This window comes from Scyliorhinus torazame, chromosome 3 (assembly GCF_047496885.1).
Source record: "Scyliorhinus torazame isolate Kashiwa2021f chromosome 3, sScyTor2.1, whole genome shotgun sequence".
Lineage (NCBI taxonomy): Eukaryota > Metazoa > Chordata > Chondrichthyes > Carcharhiniformes > Scyliorhinidae > Scyliorhinus > Scyliorhinus torazame.
This window is the reverse complement of record NC_092709.1, coordinates 219,838,456-219,863,250: the sequence shown is the minus strand read 5'-3', so window position 1 is coordinate 219,863,250 and position 24,795 is coordinate 219,838,456. Positions and strand designations below refer to the sequence as shown.

Here is a 24,795-nt window from a genome sequence, read left to right as displayed (position 1 = left end):
CCATTTTGGGTGGCTGCCTCCTGTTCTTCTCCTCTGTTGCACGCTCCGCTGCTGCAGCTTTCTCCTCCCGCTCAAGCAGCGGAGGCCCCCCCCCCACCCCCCCAGTGTTGTGGCGACCAGCAGGAAGGTCACCATTGCTGATTGAATTCCAATATCCATTGTCTGCACGGGGTGTGAGGCCAACATCTTCGCATGGTGTGTACCCCCGTGCCCAACCATGCCCACTGGGCTACATAGTGGCCCCGGTTGGCACTGCTAACTCTGCCCCCGTATGTCCCCTCGTCATCTCCCCACCCATGGCCCCGTTGTTGCCCGGCACCATGGGGGCCTCTGGACCTGGCGCATGTCCCTGCTGCCAGGGGTACCATTGGCTGGCGCTGTCAGCAGTATGCTCTGTGGCCCCCATACAGCGCCCCCTGTAGGAGCTACTGTAGGCGTTGCCCTTGAGTAGGCCACCTGACGCCCCACTGGTGGGTGGTGGCCGGGTTGGGGAGATATGGCGGAGGGTGGGGTGCAGGTGTGAGGGGGTGGCAGCACCCATACGGCCGCTGTCACTTTGCAGAACCGGGGCCCAAGGCAGGTGGTCAGTGTGGTGTGCATCAAGATGACTGCCTTGCAGGCTGCAGTAATGGCGGTCCGTGACTGGACAATGAGCTAGTCCTGTGGGAGGACACGCCGGCCCCACGGCCCGATCGCTTGTCACCCCCCACCTCCTCCCCGGCCTTGGCAGGGCCCCTCCCACCATAGCAAGCCCAGCCAGTGTCCGGCAGCTAATGGTCGTGCCTCTCTGTGTCCTACCTCCTCTCTCTCCCTCATCTGCCACGATGCTGGTTTCAGCTCCATGAACTGCTCCATTGGGAACTCAGGCCATCGGAGGCAGAGAATCGTGGTTGCCCTGGAGAATACCAGCTCGGGCCCACCAATAATATGCAAATGGTGTTTATTCTACGTGCATGCCGGATTGTATTGACACCTATCAAGCTGACGTAGAATTGCGATTTGTTGCCTAATTGGCGCCTGCCGCGATTTTTGCATTGGAACCGATTCTCCGCCCAATCACGTTTCCTGATTTCGGCGTCAGCCAATGGAGAATCCCGTCCAAAATGTTTAACAGTTAATAATAATAATCTTTTTTGTGTCATAAGTAGGCTTACATTTACCCTGCAATGAAATTACTGTGAAAATCCCCTAGTTGCCACACTCTGGCGCCTGTTCGGGTACACTAAGGGAGAATTCAGAATGCCCAACTCACCTAACAAGCACCTCGGGCGGGATTCTCCGCAATCAGCGCGATGTGCGCAGACCAGCGCCAAAACCTCCACATCTTGAGGGGCCCAGACCTCACCTTGAGGGGCTAGGCCCGCGCCGGACTGATTTACGCCCCGCCAGCTGGCAGGAAAGGCCTTTGGTGCCCCGCCAGCTGGCGCGGAAATGACTTTGCCGTGCAGCGCATGCGCGGTAGCGTCAGCGGCCTCTCACGGCATCCCCGTGCATGCGCAGTGGAGGGGGTCTCTTCCGCCTCCGCCATAGTGGAGACCATGGCGAAGGCGGAAGGAAAAGAGTGCCCCCACGGCACAGGCCCGCCCGCGGATCGGTGGGCCCCGATCGCGGGCCAGGCCACCGTGGGGGCAGCCCCCGGGGCCAGATCGCCTCGCGCCCACCCCCCAGGTCCCCAGAACCCGCCCGCGCCGTCTTGTCCCGCCGGTAAGAGAGGCGGTTTGATTTTCGCCGGCGGGACAGGCATTCCAGCAGCGGGACTTCGGTCCACCGCGGGCCAGAGAATCGCCGGGGGGGGGGGCCCGCAAACCGGCGCGACACGATTCCCACCCCCGCCGAATATCCGGTGCCGAAGAATCGGCAACCGGCGGGGGCGGGATTCACGCCAGCCCCCGGCGATTCTCCGACCCGGCGGGGGGCGTCGGAGAATCCCTCCCCTCTTTCGGGACTTGTGGGAGGAAACCGGGGCACCCGGAGGAAACCCACGCAGACACAGGGAGAACATGCAGACTCCGCACAGACAGTGACCCAAGCCGGGAATCAAACCCAGGTCCCTGACGCTGTGAAGCAACAGTGCTAACTGTGCTACCGTGCCACCAATTCATGAAATGACAACACAATAGTAAAGTGAAATTGCCGCACGCACATACAACATAGAGCATTCATTGCTCGAGTGCCAACTTACATCACATGCCCTTAGCAAACCCCTGAAATAGGGGTTTCAAGAGTAGTCTCGAGTGAAGTGAATGCAGTAGCTCAAATAGAGCTAGTGCTGAAGATTCAGCGGAGATGAGAGCAATTGCATGGCACATGACGCTACATATTGGGCAGGATTCTTCCCTACTCGGTGGGGCGGGAGGGTTCCAGCGTAATGGAGTGGCGGGAACCACTCCGGCGTCGGGCCACCCCAAAGGTGCGGAGGTCTCCGCACCTTTAGGGGCCAAGCCCTCACCTTGAGGGGCTAAGCCCGCGCCGGAGCAGTTTCCGCTCCACCGGCTGGTGGGAAAGGCCTTTGGCGCCACGTCAGCCGGCGCCGAAAGGTCTTCGCCGAGCGACGCAGGTCGGCATATGCGCGGGAGTGTCAGCGACTGCTGACATCATCCCCGCGCATGTGCAGGGGAGGGGGTCTCTTCCGCCTCTGCCATAGTGAAGACCATGGCGAAGGCGGAAGAAAAAGAGTGCCCCCACGGCACAGGCCAGCCCGCGGATCGGTGGGCCCCAATCGCGGGCCAGGCCACCGTGGGGGCACCCCCCGGGGCCAGATCGCTCCGTAGCCCCCCCAGGACCCCGGAGCCTGCCCGCGTCGCCTTGTCCTGCCGTTCAAAAGGTGGTTTAATCCACGCTGGCGGGACAGGCATTCCAGCAGCGGGACTTTGGCCCATCACGGATTCCCGCCCCCGCCGAATCTCTGGTGGCAGAGACTTCGGGACACGGCGGAGGCGGGATTCACGCCAGCCCCCGGCGATTCTCCTACCCGGCGGGGGGTCGGAGAATCCCGCCCATTGACCTATTTAGTATTCTCCTTCCGAGAGAGTTTGAGTTCTAACAGAAGAAACTAGGGCTGGAATTCTTCGGCTGTTGGCATTCTCTGTTCCTGTCGGCAGCGCACCCCACCTCATGAGATTCCCAGCGGCATGGGGTGTCTTCAATGGGAAATCCCATTGACAAGCGGTGAGAACAGAGAATCCCGCTGCCAGCGAACGATGCGCCACCGAGAAACACGGGCCTGGGGGACCGGAGAAGCCAGCCCTACAGTATATAGAATTTGTTGAACAGTTATTATTAGGTATTTTCTCCATAACCATTGCAGTAAAAGGGTTAAATGCAGATAGCAACAGCAGTGGCAAGTGTAATGATGACTGCAATAGCACAAGCATTCAGAGGAATGGGACAAGGTTAGGTTGTTGGAGTCAGGCCACTTATCTGTCAAGGTCTTACTGAATGCCAGAATAGGCTTGATGGCTTTTAATGGCCTAAACCTGTTTTCATGCTCTTAATGAAGCCCACTAAGGGCATCTGTTGCCATTGCTGCTATGAATGCTTTACAACCTGAAATGTAAAAAGCTGTCATGGTTAATTTCAACTTGGAAAATTGTACAGATAACCATGAGGGAAAGATTGAAAAAGCTCATAGAGGTGCACTGTTCTGTGTCCAGATTAATGGGCCCCAGAAGAGGTGAACTCCAACAGTGTGATGCCATGGAGAAGCAGAAGAACAGCCAAGCTACAATAATGTCAGCAGCAGGTCTGTGCTATCACAAAGCTCTGCACAAATAACTGGACTATCCTGGCTTAATGAATTGACTGTTGCTGTCTTCAGTTGATGGTAAGTTGTGACATTCCACAGACTAGCTTGTTTTACATTTATACACAACTATAATGCAGTTAATCAAGTCAAATCAGCAGTCAGAATGTTAGCCAAGTAATATGGCAACTTGACTTTAAGTTGTAAAGATTTTCAGCCAGCAGGCCGCTGAACTCCCAATACCCTCTTTATAGGCCGTTGCTGAGTGAACCAAGAGTTGAATTGGAAATCAGCCCTGGAAAATGAGAATAGGATCAATCTGCATTACTTGACATTCATCTTGAATTATCGTGTTGCCTTTGGCATTAACACTGCTGTTTCACCATTACCACAATACAAAAAGGAGGAAATTTGTGTTTTGGCGCGTTGCACGGCTTATTACGCAGTATGTAATCTCTCAATCACTTTAACAGTGCAAATTTCATGCATCAACACCTCTCCGGGTTAATTTGCAAAGCTTCACTGCTCAAGAGCACCAAATTTTCCTGGGTTTAGCAGCTCCTATATTGAAGGAACTTTACACCTGCCAAAAAAGAGGCTTCCACCATCTTTTTAAATTTTCTGCTGCTTGCACTTCCTTTTATTGATGCAATTTCCTCTCCCCAGCTCTTTGATCTTACATTTCCCTCCCCCAAACACATAAGTCTGATCAATGGCTGGCATTCCCCATGGGGATACATCATCGTGGAAGGGGACCTGAAGCAAGTGAATCAAGCATTACGACAGAGGGTTTATATCCTCCAGTTACCACCCTCCCAACATGTATATAGGCTACACCAGGCCTATGGGGATCTTTGAGGAGTTGTACATCTGGCAGCTGAGTCACTCCAAAAATATCATCCAGCATCTCTACTAACTTCATCACAAAGATGTGCAAGTTCACTTCTATAATAATCTTTATTGTCACAAGTAGGCTTACATTAACACTGCAATGAAGTTACTGTGAAAATCCCCGAGTCGTCACACTCCAGCGCCTGTTCGGGTACAGAGGGAGAATTCAGAATATCCAATTCACCTAACAGCACATCTTTCGGGACTTGTGGGAGGAAACTGGAGCGCCCGGAGGAAACCCACGCAGACACGGGGAGTACATGCAGATTCCGCAGTCAGTGACCCAGCCGGGAATCAAACCCGGGACCCTGGAGCTGTGAAGCGACTCTGCTAACCACTGTGCTACCGTGCTGCCAGCAACGTACAAAGGATATCCCTCCATGACAGCACCATGGGTGTCCTTACACAAAGGTGTCCTTGCAGCGGTTCAAGAAGGTGGCTCACCTCCACCTCCTCAGGGGCAATTAGGGGTGGGCAATAAATTCTGTCCTAGCCAGCGACGCCCACATCTTGTAAAGGAATTTTAAATATACATATCTGGATTTCGCAGGGTGCAGGGGTCCTCGTGCCCATTACAGCTGGCAATGAGCAAAGGTTGGCATGTCTGAAAAGAAAGGATTTAGCATTTCTTGTACATCTAACACTTCTGTCATCATTTGCATAGCATGGGCCACGTGTTCCTTTTTTGAATGATTGCAGTGTTGTCTTCTCAGCCTTTACTTTTCTACACATCCTACCAAATATTACTAATGCAGAATCTCTTTAGTCCAGTAGGTCCTCATCAGCAAAGAGCAACTGAAGAAGTGAGAGCCTACTGAAATATTCATAAATGACAACAGTAAATCATGAGTTTAGCCCTGTGCATTTTAAGGTAAACCTATCTTTTATTGCAAGATTAGGGGTGGATACTTGTATATGTGAGGATCATGTTGTCAATTACATGGTGGAAATTGTAGTGAGAAAGGTGAAGTGAAAGACAGTGCTTCCTGGTAATACAATGGAGCAAGGTGTTCCATGTTTTCCAAAGCTGTAAGTGTGTGTTCGGGTTTTTCTGAAGGTTTCCAGCAAAACCACTTGCTGTGGCTCATCTTGCTGCCAGTCACTGTTCTGCTGGTGCTTAGTATCCACAGAACACTTTCCAAGAATTATCCCAGGGGTTTTGTGAGTTGTGTGTGTGCATGTGCTGCGTTCACAGTTTCTACGCTCAAAATTGCACCAGAGCAAGACTCAAAACATTGAAATTAAACTATCCCAGGAGACTGGTATGTCTCCCTCTGAAAGGTGAGACTAACTTTCTGGGACAAGAATAAAATGGCATAACCAAGATTGAGATAACCACAAAGACAAGAGCAGTGGAATAATCGAGGCTTTATTGAGCAAAGATGTTGGGCGTATTCTCCCCCCCACCCCACGGCGTGCGAGTCGCGCAATGCCGTCCCGACACCCGCACATGATTCTCCCACTCCCCCGAAACCAGCACCGCGAGTATCGTGCCGGGCCGCTCGGAAAATCGCCGCATACGGCGAGCGACGATTCTCCGGCCCAAATGGGCCGAGCGGCCGGCGTAAAAAATGACAGTCCCGCCAGTGCCATTCACCCCTGGTTGCTGCCGGCGTTATCTGTGCGGGAACGTTGGGGGGCGGCCTGTGGTGGGGTCTGGCACGCGATTGGGGCCAACCGATCGGCGGGCCGGAATCTCCCCTCCCAGGCTTACCTCCTTCTGTGGCCGACCCCAGAACCCCGGCGCCATGTTGGTGAGGGGCCGGCGTGCGTAATATGTTCCCTGCGCATGCGCAGGATGGCGCGGCCCAACTGCGCATGCGTGGGTTTACACGGCACCCATTTGGCACCGCATAAGGAGGCTGGAGCGGCGTGAACCGCTCCAGGCCATGCGGGCCCCCTGCGGGGGCCAGAATAGGTCGTGCCCGGGCTCTGTTTGCGCCATCGCGTTTCCCAACGGTGCGGGCACTTAGTCCCAGGAGCAGAGAATCCCACCCATTGTGCCTCCTGTAGCTGGCAGGGATTTACCCATGTACCTCTACTATACGGACCATACCGTAACACATCTAATACTACTGGTGATGACTACCACATTCTCCCCCTGTTAAAAAAAGAGTCCAGTGGGGGGGTGTAAAACATTACAAGTTCAGTCTGTCGGGGGCCTTGACACTCCTCTGCGATTGCCTCAGTCCTGGTGGTGATCTGGGCGCCGACTTGGTCACCTGTGGCTCCGGGAGCGTGTTGTCCTCGTCTTCGTCACCCCTGAGTGGAACCAATGGGAGGACGGATCCTACTGGGGCAATGGCTATGGTGAGGTTCGCTGGAGGGAGGGTAGTGGCGCAGGGGTGAATGAGGCAACCGGGGGGAGTGGGGGGGGGGGTGTCAGATCGGGGGCCGTGGGTGGGGATCCAATGGGTGCCAGGTCCCGGAGGGAGACTGTGTCCTGGCGCCCGCCGGGGTGTGCCACGTAGGCGTACTGCGGGTTTGCGTCTAGGTGGTGGACTCTTTCGACCAAGGGGTCCGAGTTATGGGTCCGCACATGCTTGCGAAGGAAGACGGGTCCAGGAACTGCCAGCCATGTTGGGAGCGAGCCCCCAGAGGTGGACTTCCTGGGGAAGGCAAACACACATTCGTGAGAGGTCTCGTTAGTCGCCGTGCAGAAGAGCGAACGGATGGAGTGGAGCGCGTCGGGGAAGACCTCCTGCCAGCGGGAGACCGGGAGACTCTTAGATTGCAGGGCCATCAGGACGGCCTTCCAGACCGTCCCGTTCTCCCTCTCCACCTGCCCGTTTCCCCGGGGGTTGTAGCTGGTCGTCCTGCTCGAGGCAATGCCCTTGCTGAGCAGGAACTGACGCAGCTCATCGCTCATAAAAGAGGATCCCCGATCGCTGTGGATGTAGGTGGGGAAACCATACAGAGTGAAGATGCTGTGCAGGGCTTTATTTAAGTCATATCGGGGCATGGGATGGCGAAAGGGAAATGGGAGTACTCATCAATCACGTTCATAAAGTACGTGTTGCGGTCGGTGGAGGGGAGGGGCCCTTTGAAGTCCGTGCTGAGGTACTCAAAGGGGCGGGAGGCCTTCACCAGGTGCACTCGAACTGGCCAGTAGAAGTGCGGCTTGCCCTCTGCGCACACCTGGCAGTCTCTGGTGACGGTCCTGACCTCCTCAACGGAGGAGGGCAGGTTGCGGGCCTTGATGAAATGGAAGAACCGGGTGATCCCCGGTGGCAGAGGTCATAGTAGAGAGCCCGGAATCGGTCCACTTATGCGCTGGCACATGTACCGCGGGATAGGGCATCGGGGGCTCGTTGAGCTTCCCCGGGCGATACTAAATCTCGTAATTATAGGTGGAGAGCTTGATCCTCCACCTCAAGATCTTGTTGTTTTTGTTCTTGCCCCGCTGTGTGTTATTAAACATGAAGGCAACCGACTGTTGGTCAGTGAGGAGAGTGAATCTCCTGCCGGCCAGGTAATGCCCCAAGTATCTCACAGCTTCCACAATGGCTTGGGCCTCCTTTTCGACAGAGGAGTGCCGAATTTCGGAGGCATGGAGGGTGCGGGAGAAGAAGGCCACGGGCCTGCACGCCTGGTTGAGGGTGGCGGCCAGAGCTACGTCCGATGCATCGCTCACGACCTGAAAGGTGAGGGACCCGTCAACCGCGTGCATCGTGGCCTTGGTGATGTCTGCCTTGATGCGGTTGAAGGTCTGGCGGGCCTCAGCCATCAGTGGAAAAACTGTGGACTGAATGAGTGGACGGGCCTTGTCTGCATAATTAGGGACCCACTGGGCATAGTAGGAGAAAACCCCCAGGCATCGTTTCAGGGCCTTGGGGCAGTGGGGGAGTGGGAGTTCCATGAGGGAATACATGCGGTCGAGGTCGGGCCCGAGAACTCCATTTTCCACGACATAGCCAAGGATGGCTAAGCGATTGGTGCGGAACACGCATTTCTCCTTATTGTACGTGAGGTTAAGGAGTTTGCGGTCTGGAGGAATTTTTGGAGGTTTGCGTCGTGGTCCTGCTGATCGTGACCGCAGATGGTGACGTTATCTAGGTACGCAGTCCGTACCGGTCAACCATTCAGTCCATCTCTCACTGGAAGACCGAGACCCCATTAATGACGCCGAAGGGAACCATAAGGAAATGATAGAGGCGGCCAGCTGCTTCGAACGCAGTGTATTGGCTGTCCTCCGGGCGGATGGGGAGCTGGTGGTAGGCGGACTTCAGGTCCACTGTGGAAAAAACTCAATACTGCGCAATCTGATTGACCATGTCAGATATGCACGGGAGGGGGTACGCGTCGAGCTGCGTGTACCGATTGATGGTCTGACTGTAGTCAATGACCATCCTGTGCTTCTCCCGAGTGTTTACTACTACCACTTGAGCTCTCCAGGGGCTGTTGCTGGCCTCAATGACCCCTTCCCGCAGAAGCCATTGGACCTCCGACCTGATGAAGGTCCGGTCCTGGGCACTGTACCGTCTGCTCCTGGTGGCGATGGGTTTGCAATCCGGGGTGGGGTTCGCAAACAGGGAACATGGATCGACCTTAAGGGTTGTGAGGCCGCATACGGTGAGGGGGGGTAGGGGTCCGCTGAAGTTTACGGTTAAGCTTTGGAGATGGCACTGGAAGTCCAGGCCGAGTAATAGGGTAGCGCAGAGGTGGTGGAGGACATTGAGCCGGAAGTTGCTAAACTCTACGCCTTGGACGGTGAGGGTCGCGATGCAATAACCCCGGTTTTCCACGGAATGGGATCTGGAGGCCAGGGAGATTTTCTGGGTGACTGGGTGTACTGGGAGGGAGCAGTGCCTTACTGTAGTGGGGTGGGTGAAGCTCTCTGTGTTCCCGGAGTCAAAAAGGCAGGTCGTCTTAGCGGCAGGCGATGAACGGCCAGACGAGCAGGGGCCCTGAGGCACCGTCCAAAATGGTGCCGGAGATGCCGGCGCCCATGGGGCGCACATGGCGGGCGGCATCAAAGATGGCGGCGCCTACGGGCCGCATGTGGCTTGCGAAGAGGAAAATGGTGGCGCCCCTGGGTCGCACGTGCGGGGTGTAGGAACACCGGGCCTGGAAACAGCGGCGACCGACCGGGCCTGGCAAACAGAAACAAAGTGTCCCTTCTTCCCACAGCCATTGCAGGTTGTGCTCCGCGCTGGGCAGCGCTGCCTGGGGTGTTTGTGCTGCCCGCAAAATTGGCACTTGGGCCCCCAGAGTTGGCTGGATGCCGCGCGGTGCAGGCTTGTGGTGAGCTGGAGTCGGCAGCTGGTGGGGCCCACGATGCCCATGAGGCTGCCGCGCGGTTGGGGGCGAAGGATTGAACGTTACGGGAGGCCACTTCTAACAAGTTAGCGAGCTGCCTAGTTCCCGCAAGATCAAGCGTACCCCCTTCCAGTAGCCGCTGGCGGACGTACGCAGAGATCATGCCCTTAACGTAAGCATCTCGAATTAAAAGTTTGGTGTGCTGGACTGCCGAAACTGTCTGGCAGTCACAGTTCCTACCTAGGATGTGCAGGGCATGCCAGAAATCGTCCAGAGATTCCCGGGGAGTTGCAGTCTTGTGGCCAGCAGGGGCCTGGCATATACTTGATTGACTGGTTGAACGTAGTGTGCCTTCAGGAGCTCCATAGCTTCGGAGTAGGTGGGTGCATCCCGGATGAGAGGAAAAATGACAGGGCTCACCCGTGAATAGAGGACTTGGAGCTTCTGGGAGTCCGAAGGTTCCTCTGTGGATGTTCAGCGGTAGCTTTCGAAGCAGGCTAGCCAGTGGTAAAGGGTGGACGTAGCATTGGCTGCTTGAGGGCTCAGCTGCAGGCGATCAGGCTTGATACGGAGATCCATTGTTTAAAAAACTTTGCTCAATAAATTGATGCACTACCAATTACCATAAAGACGAGAGTAGTGGAATAATCGAGGCTTTATTGAGCAAAGATGTTGTGCCTCCTGTAGCTGGAACCAGAATGGCTGCAGCACCAGCGAGCACACAAATTTATACACCGCCTACTGGGCGGAGCCAGCAGGCAGAGATTTACCCATGTGCCTCTACTATACGGGCAGTGCCGTAATACATGTAATACTACTGTTGGTGACTACCACAGTAATTCAGGACTAACATTTATGAAGCCAATGCACAAGCACACAAACATTGCTGCAAATGTATTTACAACATTTTCTCACAGCAAATCTGGGCGTGAGCAGCAAGAATCTTGATTAATAAGGGGATCAGTGGTTATGGGGAGAAGGCAGGAGAATGGGGATGAAAAAAATATCAGCTATAATTGATATAATATGATAACTCGATGGGCCAAGTTTGCATGCTGCTGATGAGGGCTTGTTTCCAAGATCAGCACTGTGGTTCCGGCCTCCTATTATCCAAATAGTTACGTCCTGTGCTTTGCGAACAGGCCAATGCGGTGAAATTGCATTGTGTAATATTAGTAGAGAAATGTTTTATGGAATTCCTTTGCTGTTTTAACAGAGGCATTCATTTAATGCCCCTTTAACATAACAAAGGAATTACATTGAGCCATCCGTCAAGTTGATAAAATTGCAGCTGCTTTTCCAATTGGTTGGGCTATAGTAAAGCTTGACAAAATAGTGTTTCTGTTCGCTTTTTAATGTAGCAAGGTCTGAGTTACACTCCAGGCCTCCCTTTCCATTTATGTCCTTCTGTGCAATCCCCATGAGTTTTTCATTAATGAGGTATTTACAAGTATTAACAAAGACATTTTCCCCCATGAAATTTTTACACATTTTGCATTCAGACTGCAGTAAGTAGCAGAAGAAATAGAAATCCATCACCACTTTCCGATTGCCTTGTCCACCTGTTTACGCACATTTAAAAAAATTGACATACTAAAGCTCTAACATCCTGTACCCATTGTATTTCAGCTGTTTTTACATTGGGGCTCATCGGGTATTTATTCCTGAATGCTGATCTTGCACAACCCTCAACAATCTCAATGTAAACCATATTCCAAAAGCAAAACAAACTGCTGATTCTGGAAGTCTGGTGGCATGATGGCACAGTGGTTACCACTGCTGCCTGACAGCGCCAGGTACCTGGGTTCAATTCCGAACTTGGGTGACTGTGGAGTTTGCACGTTTTCCCCGTGTCTGTGAGGGTTTCCTCCGGGGACTCTGGTTTCTTCCCACTGTCCTAAGGTGTGCAGGTTAGGTGGATTGGCCATGCTAAATTGCCCCTTGGTGTCCAAGGATGTGCAGGTTAGATGGGGTTACAGGGATAGGGTGGGTGAGTGGGCCATGGGAGGGTGCTCGTTCAGAACGCGGGTGCAAACTCGATGGGTCGAATTGCCCCTTTCTGTACTCTCGGGCTTCTGTGGATTCTATGAAATAAAACCAGAAAATGTCAGTACTCAGCAGGCCTGAGAGCACCTGTGGAGAGAGGAACAGAGATAACATTTCATCAGACTCGGAGAAGTTAGAAATGTAAGAAGTTTTAATGAGGTGGATGGAGATGAATGGAAAAAGGCAAAAAGGAAATGTTTGTGATAGGGAGCGACACATCAAATGACAAAAGTTAAAAGTAACAGTCAAAGGTAGTGGGAATGGGACAAGTAAAAAACAAAAGATGTACCTAGAAGGGGTGTGAATGGCAGAATAATGAACAACTGCCAGTTGAAAGCAAAAATGAGAAATACTGATTAAGACTGACACATATAAAGAACAGGAGGCAAAACGAGGGCCAAAGATTACGGTCTGAAATTGTTGAATTCAATGTTGAGTCCAGAGGCTGTAGAGTGTCTGAAGATGAGGTACTATTGCTTGAGCAAAGGTTGAGCTCCACTGGAACACATCCAGATCATGGGCGGAAAGATCGGCACAGGTACAAATTGGAGAATTAAAATGGCAATTGAGCAACTTGCAGACTGAATGGAAGTGCTCCTGGCTGCTTTTGGTCTCCCTAATGTCGAGGAACCCAACCCACATTGTAAACTGACGTTATTTGAACAACAAATCCAGTAGGGCAAATTGAAGGAAGTACATGTAAATCGTTGCTTCACCTGGAAGGAGGCTTTGAGGAGAGAGGAGATAAAAAGACATATGTTACATCTCTTGCACCTATTCCCATGGAAGTGAGATTTGAGTTTAAATGAGTTTAGAAACTGGGAAAGGGGGAAATAGGGAAGGAACAAAAGGGAAATTCTGTAATCGGATGGAGGACAAGAGAGATTAAACGACAACGGTGCAAGAAAAAAGAAGATGGAAATGAGTCAAGTACTGAAATAAAAGATCGATCTGGAGCAGATGTAAAAGGAAAACAGAATCTTCACCAACAGCTGGCATTCAAAGTAAGAAAAATATAATGGGGCAGAGATTGCATTCTGAATTTGTTTAACTCCATGTTGAGTAGAGAAGACTGTAAAGCTTCTTGTCGAAAGATGAAACTTTGTTCCCTGAGTTTATGTTGAGTTTCATTGGAACAGTACAGGAGTCTGAAGTCAGAGTGGCAATGAAGCAGAGAATTACAAAGACAGGTGATGGAAGCTTAGGGTGAAGCTTTTGGATTGACACAAGGAGCTGGATTTTCCAATCCTCCAGCCGTATGTTTCTCTGCGGTGCCCCTTTCGCTAGCGGTTGGCTCCTCTACTCCCACCGCTTGTCAATGGTATTCCCCATTAAAGCCACCCCACGTTGCCGGGAGACCCACGGGCGGGGATGCGCTGCTGGCGGGAACAGAGAATCCCAACAGCCGGAGAATTCCGGCCCACAATCTCCGTGCAGCCATCAGAAAACCATCACCCAATTAGTATTTGGTCTCCCTATGGTAAAGGTCACATCAAGAGCAGTGAATTTAGTATACTAAATTGAAAGAAATACATGTAAATGTACAGCACGGTACATAGTGGTGAGCACAGTTGCTTCACAGCCCCAGGGTCCCAGGTTCGATTCCCGGCTTGGGTTGCTGTCTGTGTGGAGTCTGCACATTCTCCCCATGTGTGCGTGGATTTCCTCTGGGTGCTCCGGTTTCCTCCCACAGCCCAAAGAAGTGAAGGTTAGGTGGACTGGCTATGCTAAATTGCCCTTAGTGTCCAAAGTGGTTAATTGGGGTTACTGGGTTAAGGGGGATGGGATGGAGGAGGTGTGTGCTTGAGTGGGGTGCCCTTTCCAAGGGCCGGTGCAGACTCGATGGGCCAAATGGCCTCCTTCTGCACTGTAAATTCTATGATGCTATGATTCTATAAATCACTGCTTCACTTGAAAGGGGTGTTTGGGGCCTTGGATGGTGAGAAAGAAAGAAAGCAATGGTTGAGGTGGTATAATACTCATTTGGAATGACTTAGGAAACCCCTGACACTGTCACTATCCTAACAGCGGTATTTAGCAATATGTCTACGAATTTTGTGGCGCAATCGCAGAACCCTGAGGCAGTCCAGTCCTCTACAGCAAAATTGCAACTGACTGGAACATCGATACTTTTAAAAATGAGACAGCAAACTGCGTTAAAATGAAATGTGCTGCAATCGCACCCAGAATGACACCATTAAATCGAGCACTTGGATTCAAAATGTTCTTACTTTTGACTGTGTTTGTGTGTCATGGCATCTTTTTATTATTTTCCCCTGGGTTTTGTATCTGATAAACCTGCTCTTTGTTTAACTCAAAAACACCTTGTTTGATTGGCTTCTTCTTTAAATGGGGCCGATTTAATTCAGATGACTGGACATCTGATTTGTGATACAAAGCAAGGCCAACAGTGCAGGTTCAATTCCCGTGCCGGCTGAGATTATTCATGAAGGCCCTGCCTTCTCAACCTTGCCCCTCACTGAGGCGTGTGATCCTCAGGTTAAACCACCACCAGTCAGCTCTCCCCCTCAAAGAGGAAGGCAGCCCATGGGACTATGGTGACTTTACCTTTTATCTTAATTAAAAAGCAAACACCTCTGGATTGGTATGTTTTACCGAGATCTTTGACCCTCGACTACTCCAATGACTTACAGGCATCAGATTTGTAAGTAAAACAGAAAAAAACAGCTTATTTATAACAAGAGAAGAGATAAACATGTACGATAAATAGAAATGTTAAAACCTTTGTTGCGACCAAACAAGGAGGCTGAATAAATGGGAGAGACAGTATGTCCCTCAATGTTTCGTCCCTCCTAACCCAGCTGTAATATTCGCTTAGATGACTTTTAAATTTCATCCTCTCTATCTACTTTGCTTTTAATACATTTAATTTTGGTTTTGAATAAAGCCACCACCCCCCCCCCCCCCACCCCCTGCCGCAGCAAGGTATCATTTGAATTGATTCAGGCACTTCCCTCAGGGCAGTGTGCTTTGTGGCCTTGTCCTGTGATGTCGTTTCGATGGGCTTGGTTGGCAGAAAATCATCTCCTCGGAAATTCTGAGACATATCCTGCTTTTAACTGTGATTGGTGGAACCCTTCAGAAGATTCTGGAAGAAAAGAGCAACCTTCATGTTTATTTCAGTTCTTTTTCGACATCAAGAGCAGCCAGAAGAAGGCTTAAAACACTCTCACTAGGCCTGTGAAATTTAACCTCTGATCTAAAGACTGTAAGCAGTCTCGAGCCAGGTCTGTGAAAGCCTTACATCTGTTTGGAAGGCTGGGGAAGGCATAGTGCTGATAGCTCTACCCTGAGATATGGCAGAAAGACTCCTTTTCTCTTCACTATAGTTAATCTTGATCTGCAGAAAGAGCAGTCAAGTGTTCCAGAGGCTGAATGGATGGAAAACCCTCTTTTAAACTCCCATGGGACCAATGAATCCCTGCCGAGCAGAAGGACGTCATTTGGCCCATCAGTTTGAACCGAACCTCTGAAAGAGCACCCTACCCAGGCCTAAACCCCCACCTTTCCCCATAACAACACCGAGGGGCAATTTAGCATGGCCAATTCACCTAACCTACACATCTTTAGACTGTAGGAAGAAACCGGAGCACCTGGAGAAAACGCATTCAGACATGGGGGAGAATGTGCAAACTTCACACAGTCATCCGAGGTTGGAATTGAACCTGGATCTGTGGTGCAATGAGGCAGCAGTGCTAACCACTGGATCACAGTTCCATCCCACCTCTTGGGCAGAGAATTCTAGTACTATCTCAGTGAGACTGAGTGTCAATCTGGTGGAGGCCTGTACAAGTAAAAGTGATTCTCCGGAGGAATTCATGCAGCCCACGAGGTCTAACTGGTGGCAGATTCTAAAAGATTCAAACTGACCAATGATTTCAAGCTCGCCAACTACAAAGACTCCCACCTCAACAGCAAAGATACATCCCATGCCCTTTTGATTCTTGTTACTTTTTAAACTTTCCTCCCCGCCCACCTTGCATCTATCTTGTGTCTGACTGGGTGGAGGGTGGGACGGGGTTAGGGGAATAATTAGATTAGCAGACCATTGTTCTACTATTTCCATTACATGTTTATCTCTTCTCTTGTTATAAATAATCTGTTTTGTTCTGTTTTACTTACAAATCTGATGCCTGTAAGTCATTGGAGTAGTCGAGGGTCAAAGGTCTCGGTAAAACATACAAAGTATTGGTCAATTCTCTTATGTTGGGACTCCGGAGCCTGTGGGGCTGGAATTCACCATGCACTACCCCAGGGTGTTGTAACATGGGTGGCACGGTAGCACAGCAGCATTATTGCTTCTCAGCTCCAGGATCCCAAGTTTGGTTCCGGCTTGGGTCACTGTTTGTGTGGAGTCTGCACGTTCTTCCCGTGTCTGCGTGGGTTCCTCCGGGTGCTCCGGTTTCCTCCCACGAGTCGCGAAAGATGGGCTGTTAGGTAATTTGGACATTCTGAATTCTCCCGCTGTGTACCCAAACAGGCGCCGAAATGTGGTGACTAGGGGCTTTTCACAGTAACGTCATTGCAGTGTTAATGTAAATCTACTTGTGACAATAAAGGTTATTATTATTATTATTCCTGTCTATTGTGTTCAGAGGGTCAGCAGAGCCCAAGAAATGTTCAGAGAAATGGCCAGCCTGAGATTTTATCCTCTCAGTCTCGCTCCAACCTCTCTGAAGTCAGAGATTTTGCGTCCTGCCAGCCAGCCAATGGGATTTCCCATTGTGGGCAGCCCCATGCCATCGGGAAATGGCAGGGCGTGGGTGCGCTGCCAGCGAAACGGAGAATCCCGACAGCGGAGAATCCAGCCCGATGTCTGAGTTAGGCAAGTTCTGCACTCCTGTCTCACCAAGCTAACCCTGAAATGCAAGATGGAGTCAGTGTTGGATCAGTTGGACAGGAGACCCACTCCAAGACAGATCTCAGGGCTTGGAATATCTATGCCGTCCTGTGGTACAAGCCCAAATTGCAAAGCAACTCAATTTCACAGCAAGCAAGTCAACAAATGTATTTTAGCCACTTGCATTTTTCAGAAGCCATTCACTTTGACACAGCAGAAGGAAAGTGGCTATTTAGGAGGCCATTTATTCAACAAGTCACAAGAAATAAACATTCACTCTCCAGCACAGAAAATACAATACAGAAACATGCTGGGAATAGATCTTTTCAATATTTATTCAGTACAAAGCCCAACTTAGTATCACCAAACAGCAAAAAAGTGGTACTGTGGGAAGAATTAGATTTTTACTGAGCATGGGTTGACATTGGGCCGAACAGAATGTGTATTTAAAAGAGATTTCAGACAAATTCAGTTTCCCTTTGTTACTAGGGCAATTGTGCCTGTCAGCTAAATAACACATCCTTCATACTGATACACTGTCTTTTCTTTCCCCAGAAAAATCTTTCTGCTCGCATACCTTATAAATTGAAATAATTACATGAAGTTGGCGATATTAACAACGGTGCTTCATAATACTCCTCACTGATACCATGATAAGGATAAGGATACACTGGAATGCAGTTATTCCATTTATTTTCCCAGCTGCACCAATGCTATCACATAGAGTTATGATGGAAAAATTGATAGGTGATTGGGATATTTACAATGGAATCAAGTCAAACAAATTCAATAAGAAAGGTATAGGTACTGTAAACCAGAATTTCAGTTATCATTAAAGCTTTCCTTGCGCTCTAAGGCTTCTCCAATAAAAATTAGAACTTAAATTATTTGTGATTAATTATTCTCATTAGTATCTTCATGCTGGGGGGCTGAAAGTATGGCTGTGCGGGCAGAAGCTGCAGCTTGCTGATCATGTCATGTCATGGAGACTAGTTCCCATGGAGATATGTCTAGGTGGCTCGTGAATCCCACTGGGTGATAGCTCTAACAACTCGAACAGGCAATTAGGCAATGTTTTCAGTATAGTTGAAAGTAATTGTCTTATGGTCAATTGTGACGTGGTGCTGACGTTCTATTGTGCCGGTGGCAAACAGGAGCCAAAACAGTCGCCTTCGGTGGTGGAGGAGGGGAAGAAACGGTCACTGACCTCGGACTTTTATGGAGGCTTCCCCTTAATTGGCTGAGACAGGTGTCCTGCCGAGTTAAGTGTGGCAGGCAGACTCTTAAATCAGGAGGGTGAATCAGAGGACTTTCAGCTTGAGAGGAGCAACCACCTGCATCAAAGGGCTAATTGCTGAGAGGGTGCTTCAACATGAAGGTGCCCTCTCACCAGCTTCTTTGAAAAAATGTTAAATAAAACCAATGAAAGTAATCAAGCCATCACTGTGAGGTGGGGAGGGGTTATGTGGAAAATCCCTCTGAATGGTAGCCTTTGGCTGCACTCACACTCAGTCAGGCAGGCAGGCAGGGCTGAAGGTTTGTCTTATGAGGAAGGGTTGAGCAGTTTGGGCCTATAATCATTGGCGTTTAGAAGAATAAGAAGGTGATCTTATTGAAACAATCAAGATTCTGAGAGGGCTTGGCAAATTAGATGCTGAGAGGATGTAACCTGTCGGGATAGATTCCAGATTTAGGGGGCATTGTTTAAAAATAATTGGTCTCCCATTTAAGATGGAGATGAGGAGAAATTTTTTCTCTCAGAGAGTCTTTGAAATTCTCCAGAGAGCAGTGGAGGCTTTATTTTTATCTATGTGATGTAGATGTTGTTGGCTAGGCCACTATTTGTTGCCCATCCCTCATTGCACATTTCAGAGTCAACTTCCTTGTTGTGGGTCAGGATCACATGTAGGCCAGACCAGGTAACAGCAGCCGATTTCCTTCTCCAAAGGGCCTTAGTGATGGGTTTTATGACAATCGACAATGGTTTCTCTGTCATCATTGAACTTTTCATTCCAGATTTGTATTGAATTCAAATTTCACCATCTGCCATGGTGGAATTTGAACTCGGGTCCCCAGAGTATGACTCAAGGCCTATAAGCCTGCCTTGAGCACACGTACCCGCAGACTGCCACTGAGTGCTCACACGCAGGCAGCAGAACTGCTCGCATCATGTCAGGAAACTGGCGACTGACTAAAATTTTCCTGTCGGCCTCCTAATCACCTACAGTGCAGAAGGAGGCCATTTGGCCCAATGAGTCTGCACCAATCCTCTGAAAGAGCACTCTACATAGGCCCATTCTCCCATCCTAACCTTGTAACCCCATAACCCCACCTAACCTGCACATCCCTGGAGAAGAAGGGGCAACATAGCTTGGCCAATCCACCTAAACTGCACTTCTTTGGACTGCGGGGGGGAACCGGAGCAATTGGAGGAAACACATGCAAGACACGGAGAATGTACAAGCTCCACACAGACGGTCACCCAAGTTCGGAATTGAACCTGTGTCCCTGGCGCTGTGAGACAGCAGTGCTACCCACTGTGCCGCCGTGCTGCCCATACTTGGCTTGCTGGGCCCAAAAGCACCTCCACTAACACAGCATGCAAGCTCACCCTAGTATTTTCAGGTCCCTCGTCTGCCTTTGTTCTCGATTTCAGTGGCGCCCAAAAATATTGCCCACGGCCTTTTGAAAATAAGACAGGACATGACTGCACATACAGCCTGTTAAATATTGGAAACCTTTGTGTTTTTACATCTGTTGCTCTGAAAATATGGCTGCAATTAAAATATACTTGAAAGTCGTAAGTGGCCTTTTGATGTCACAGCTTTTGAAAATCATCCATGGGTCTGCAGAGAGTCAAGTGTTAACTTTATAGTCAGGGCCGTGTTTCCACAGAGCTGTAGTAATAAAAAGTTAATTTAAACTTGCCTAAGGAGGAGACATATCAGTTGTTAGCTGCAAGTAGCAGAGGGGTATCCTTAGGTATTTTTGTAAATTTTGCCAATTTTAATGCAATAAATTGGCCTGCAGGTTTGATTGTGCTCAAATACAGGCACACAGGGGCCAGACATCTGTTAGCATCATTCCAGGAGCAAGTAATATTGGCTATGCTTGCTTCTTATCAAGATATAGACATGCAGTCAGCACTAGCTGAACTGTGCATTGATTATTTAGGGAATTGGATTATGACCTCTCGAATCATACTTGACGGGGAACTGTGCTCTTATGGTAGATAAATGCTTCTGGCAAATTCTGAGGACACCAAGACTTCCATGCTGCCTTGGAGGCCTGATACATCACAATGCACCGCTCCCTGTTTCCCTTCATCCTCTGACGATAACCACTGCACCACACGTCACTCCACCTCGTCGTCCTCAGATACACACATTTCTCACTACCCGAACGCTCGCTTCCCTAGGTCGTGTCATAATATACAACAGTATATCATGGTGCAGACACACACTGATGGACACACAGTGGGACCAATCAACATACACAACACCGCAGCCAATCACCAGTGAGAGCACACACACGATAAAGACAGGGGACATCAGAGTTCCCGCTTTTGTGAGGAGCAGCTAGCTAGGAGCACAGAGCTCACAGCCTGCAACACAGACATTCACCATGTGCTGAGTGCATCAACTGGTTAGGACTAGGCAAAGGTCTTTAGTTAAAGCTGGTATTGTATTTACCCACAGTTCAAGTATGTTTAAATAGCTAACCTTGTAATAAAATAGAGTTGCACCCCTTCAAGTGTTGGTGACCTGTTTGTGATCCAGAACACCCAACACATCAGGTCTAACGTTAGGCGCACTGCTTACCAACTGTTATCTATTCTCCCATGATAGGCAAATTCTAAACACCTTTTTTTCCCACCACGTTGCACCTGGCGCCGATCCGGGTGTGCCTGCTGAATCGTGGGAGATGCCCAAATCGGGACCCGCGCTAGGAGTGATCCATTTTGCAATTCACCCGGCCTGCTCTTGATGGTGAGATCCAGATCTTACCCAGAAATGGTGAGAAACTCATTGAGCCTAATTTGCATTCATGGCCCTGTGCCTGGTCGGAGAATCGGCAGGGAGGCGCGGGAATCGCGCCACGCCATTCCAATGCCGGCGCCAATTCTCCGGCGCCAATTTTCGGGTGCCCGCAGGATCGCCACCGTGCCAGTCGGGGGCCGTTGAAAGCGGCCCCCCAGCGATTCTCCAGGCCTCTGAGCATGGCCTACCAATCGGCGGGTGGGCTGGTTCCATGGGGGCCTATGTTCCTTCACGCCGGGCCCCTGTAGGGCTCCGCCATATTGCCCGGGGCCGGCGCAGAGATAGGAACCCATGCGCGAACTCGCGCTGGCCGTGGCGTGCATGCGCGGACTCGTGCCAGCCGTGATGGGCCGGCTTTCGGGCACCGTACTAGCCCCCTAGGAAGTGGTGGATAGTTCCCAGGTGAGTCCCGTTGACGCCGGAGTGGCTCGCGACACTTTTCACGCCGTCGTCAGAACTTGGCTGCAGGATTGGAGAAGCCCGGCCCATTTCTTTATTGTAAACTTTAATGTCACAAGTCGGCTTACATTAACACTGCGATGAAGTTACTGTGAAAAGTCCCTAGTAGCCACATTCCGGCGCCTGTTCGGGTACACTGAGGGAAAATTCAGAATGTCCAAATTACCTAACAGCACGTCTTTCGGGACTTGCGGGAGGAAACCGGAGCACCCAGAGGAAACACACGCAGACATGGGGAGAATGTGCAAACTCCACACAGACAGTGACCCAAGCCAGAAATCAAACCTGGAGCTGTGAAGCAACAGTTCTACCTACTGTGCTACCATTTCAATCTCATTAGCGAGATTTAAGTCGCATCTAACAGCTTCCGGGAGTCACTCGACTCCCCAGTGAGAAGACACGCGGACATTGCTTCGCATTCCTTCACAAAAACGGGGAACTGGAGCAATGGTTTCCAAGGACAAGTGAGGAGGTGAGTAGACCTTTCCATTTACTAGCATGCAGCTTGAGGGTTCCGGAGTTGTTGCTCCAGTGTTCGGGGGGGAAGGAGGGCTTCATTGAGGTTGGGTTGTTCAGGGGCGGGAGGGGTCCAGGTCGGGGGTCATCCCTGGGCCCGGTGCAGTGAGGGGGTTTGCATCTATGAGGCCTTCAAATCATCTTTAGATATTGTGGAGTCCCAACAGGGACAACCACAGCTGCAGCCTCCCTGACCCAGCAAACCCTCCAGGACAGAGCCATGCTGCAGCATCTCTTCTGAACGTCAATTTCACCTTCTCTGACAGTGAGCAGCCTCCAGCTTCACAGGTGAAGACAATTTCAAATGATGAATTGGCCTTTTTGATTGTCAGAACACTTCACGCTCCTGAACTCTCATGTGCCCCTCGAATGAATAGATGCCCTCTCTGAGAGGAGGACTGATGGATTGGATGTTCTGCAACCTTTGATGCCTGAACACTGTGCCTGCACTTCGGGAGTGTCAGCACCATAGCGGCAGCTGGCAACAATCAAACAGTAAAGACCCGGGACTGGATTCTCCGCAGCCCCACACCGAAATGGCATTTGGCTCGGGGGCGGAGAATCCATTTTTGTGACAGTATCGGGCCCGGCACCGCTCGCGCACGATTTACGCTGGCGCAGCTGGGGGACCATTGCCAGAGGCCCTCCCAGCAATGCTCCGGACCCGACCGGCCGAATTCCGGACGCTGTGGTTCTTACCACGTCTGGCCGGTCGGGACTCTCGTGCAGCAGCTGCGGACTCAGTCCGCGGCTGCCCTGGTGGGAGGCGGCGCGGGGCCAATCATCGGGACCTTCTTTGTTGGTCCAGATCTGCCAGCTGAGTCCACCATAGCGTTCGGCGCAGCCGCTAGAGGCCGCCGCCATGCGCATGCGCGGACTCGCAACCTGAAGTGCGGTGACCCGTATCCACAGCTGAAGCTGCATGAAGCACTCAAGGGCCCTGCCAGCCGCCTGCAGGTCGGTGAATAGCTGCTCATATTTTTAAGGATTCTCCAGAGTAAAACTCCAGCGTTTTTACGCTGGCGAGCGAACATAGCCCCGTTTTTGGAGAATCCAGCCACAGGGCTTTACCACTGAGAATCCTCTCGCGGCCAAAGGGTAAGTTTCTGGATGAGCAGAGGACAGCTGAGCATAATCTCCCTCATGTTGCTGGCAGAAGTATGAAACACCCCAACAAACACGCCAAAAATGACCCTTAGTCATTGTTTGGATGAATTGTGCCCTCTGACCCATGAAGATTGTTTCCCCTAGCTAAAGGGCTCAATCCTTCTCCACTGCAGTGACTCTATGATAAAGGCGGGAGGATGTGAGTTGAGGTGATTGAGCCCATCAGTGCACGTTTTTCCCTTCAAAGAAAAATGTGTTGGTCATTCTGGACTGGAGTAGACTTAGGTCAACGCTGGAGGGGATGTTATTCTTCACAGAGTTTCCTCTTTCCCTTTTTACTCCTACCTCATTCTGCACACTCATCATGACTAACTGAAAATGCCAGCCACCTTTTCTCTTTGTTCTCACTTTACAATAAATGCTAACTCCTGTTCGGGTTAAGAACCATTGCCGCTTTGCACCCTCCCCAAAGCGTTCATGTACTTCCTAGAGTATGGTGGCCAGAATTGGACATAAATGTTGCTTGGAGAAAAAAGGCCAAGTCTACCTGATAGTGCAGTGTCTCTCACCCTGGCAAGCTCCTGTTCAGATATGTGTACAACACACACTTTAGAGGCTAGGCTAGAGGAGGACAGGATCTAGGGCAGAGGGATAGGATGTCACAGGTGTCAACCCACAGGAAGTGTGAGCAGATTTACAGTGGGAAGGGTTCCATGTAGCCACAATGTTGAGTACGGCCAAATGAGCGATGTCTTTTACCATCGCCTGAAACAGGTGTTAGAATTTTGCAGATGCAAATAAGGAGCTAATACCTGTTCAAACCCTGAGACAACCAGGGGTCTCCAGCTAACTAAGATTCAGGGGTGCTGCTTCTGATTCGACGTGAAAGAAAACTATTGAAACTGTTCCCTTCCCTCATCAATTCCCGTGATCATACAGTCCCAAACTCCAATTGCCCCTCCCCTGAACTGATACCCTCAATCCTTGAATCATAAAATCCCTACAGTGCAAAAGGAGACCATTCAGCCCATCAGATTTGCACCGACCTTTCAAATGAGCACTCTACCAAATCTCTCTACCCCCATAACCTAACCTACACATCCCTGGACACTCGGGGGCAATTTATCATGGCCAATCCACTTAAACTGTACATCTTTGGAGTGAGGGAGGAAACTGGAATGTCACGTTCTTGTGCTGTGGCCGTTAGGAATGATGCACAATAGAACATCTAGTTCTTGACTAGTTAAAGCAATTTATTATAAAACAAATGCGTGTAAAGGTAACTAGAAGAAATATATGAGAAACTACTAATACCAATAAATTATCCTCGTGCTACTGCAAGTGTGACTATCCACCAACGCGACTAACTCCCAACTCCTCGAGGTACAGAGTCAGATGGTAGATTTACACTGCCAACTGCTAGTCGGAGGTCGTGTAAATCATTACGTACATGATAGCTTATGCATATCATCACACGGAGCACACGGAGGAAACCCACACAGACATGAGGAGAATGTACAAACTCCACACAGACAGTGACCCAAACCCAGATTTGAACTCGGGTGCCTAGCACTGTGAGGCAGTAGTGCTAACCACTGTGCCACACCATGTCGCCCGACGACTCTTAAATTTTTAGACTGACCTTTGGCAGGAGCCGTTGCTTAGCTTACAGTGACTCCTGAAGAAGCCTGAGCAGAATAGATTCCAGTCTAACTAATTTGCCTGAAACAAGCAGTAGGCCCCTCATTCATGTATTCAAGGCCAAACACCTGTTAAAGGTAACTGCCAAGGATTGCTGTGGGAGAGGTTGAAGGAGGCAGGGAGGGTGGGCTGGTTCGAAGTGAAGGGGAATTGGGTCAAAGGACGGGGTGGGG

At 50.4% G+C, this 24,795-nt stretch overlaps 1 protein-coding gene across 2 annotated transcripts in view; it reads right to left on the bottom strand.

Moving 5' to 3' along the window:
• Window positions 1–22,654, bottom strand: part of LOC140408949 (uncharacterized) — a 71,035-nt gene extending 48,381 nt beyond the window's left edge. Inside the window, exons 1-2 of one of the 2 annotated variants that reach the window (XR_011940243.1) lie at window positions 22,514–22,654; window positions 14,896–15,047 (exon numbers count right to left, since the gene is read on the bottom strand). The gene's annotated coding sequence lies outside the window, so the exon portion shown is untranslated. Of the gene's footprint in view, window positions 1–14,895; window positions 15,048–22,513 lie in introns of those variants that run through there. The other variant, XM_072496890.1, reaches the window with a different exon arrangement.
• Window positions 22,655–24,795: the final 2,141 nt, after the last annotated feature.